The sequence below is a fragment of the Lissotriton vulgaris genome, chromosome 12 (assembly GCF_964263255.1).
Source record: "Lissotriton vulgaris chromosome 12, aLisVul1.2, whole genome shotgun sequence".
NCBI classification, from domain to species: domain Eukaryota; kingdom Metazoa; phylum Chordata; class Amphibia; order Caudata; family Salamandridae; genus Lissotriton; species Lissotriton vulgaris.
The window spans coordinates 722,446,580-722,447,886 of NC_141700.1; the positions used below are offsets into that span (position 1 = coordinate 722,446,580).

General features: G+C 42.8%; 1 non-coding gene across 1 annotated transcript; it reads left to right on the plus strand.

Moving 5' to 3' along the window:
- Window positions 1-374: 374 nt before the first annotated feature.
- TRNAH-GUG (transfer RNA histidin (anticodon GUG)) lies at window positions 375-446 on the plus strand. The gene has a single exon. It is a non-coding gene; the product is annotated as a tRNA-His (tRNA).
- The last annotated feature ends 861 nt before the right edge of the window (window positions 447-1,307 follow it).

Here is a 1,307-nt window from a genome sequence, read left to right on the forward strand (position 1 = left end):
TCCCTATGGATTGTTTAGTTTTTTTTTTTTTAACTTTTCTCTGTACTTTAGTTCTAGTTTGTTCCACTCTCCTTGAGCAAGGTCACACATGGAGCTCTCCTTCGCTGAACCGCTGTACTCAGTCATACCCTGCTCAGTAGTGCACCGGGAAGAGGCGAGGAGAGAACTCCGTGCATGGCAGCAACCATAGCATGAATGTCAAGACTTTGCCTAATATTCTGCCGCTACAAAGGAAAAATCATATCACAGAAAACATCCATAGAGTACTTGGGACCTATCAGAAACAGCCCTCATGCCACAGCCTATCAGAGCCACATAAAGTTGCCAGGCTATCAAAGCCACACTCAGACGTAAATCACGAGTCCAAGTAGCTCGCCGTGATCGTATAGTGGTTAGTACTCTGCGTTGTGGCCGCAGCAACCCCGGTTCGAATCCGGGTCACGGCATTGCGGGTGGCAATGTCACGGCAGTTGGGCTATATTTTTGATTACATATCCACTTTAATTTGTAACTGATTCTTATATTGTCTAGATAATTTATAGTAAACACATCTTCACTGTTATCTTGTTGACAGCATCGATTTTCACAAATGTATGTATGGCTTTCTTCTTTACAAAAAAATAAAACAAGGGAGAAGCCTTGGGCGATACACATTTAATTTTTAAATATCTTGCGTAGACTAATGTTTCACAATTGAGTAAATTAGCGACAAACTTTTAAATATACTTTTTGGCGCACATACGTTCCAGCTTTGGAGATCGAGAAGAGTTAAAGCAAAGACCTGACTTCAAATTAGGAATAGAAGAACAGAGGTCACGTGTACAGACAAAAAGCAAGGGCTCGGGAAACAGAAACGGATCAAGGGCTGTGTAGCTAATGCAATAGAAGAGACTCTCCCCAGCTGAAATTTGTTGAATAGTCTTATCTATAATATGTGAGGATGGTGCAGTGGCACCGGGATCCAGAGCTTGCCACGAAATCCCAATTATGTCTGTTTATTGATACCCAACCAAGGATGAAACAAGGGCATTTTCATTGCTTGCTTTAGGGCCCATGCCTCCTTGGCTACTTCACTGGCAGTGCAATAGCCAAACCTGTCTTCCTGAGAGGCGGAAGTGATGATAAAGGAAATGTTCTCCATCGATGTACCACCATTGGATCTGTGAGTCTGTCACAGCTTATATTTTTTAAGGTCTCGTAGAGAGACCTTTTGCCGTCCATCCACAAAGCTGACTTTTTACGATGAGGATTTTCAACAGTTCACGTGAAATTAAGTGACCACAAGCTCCTCGTGCAGGAGCTTGCAT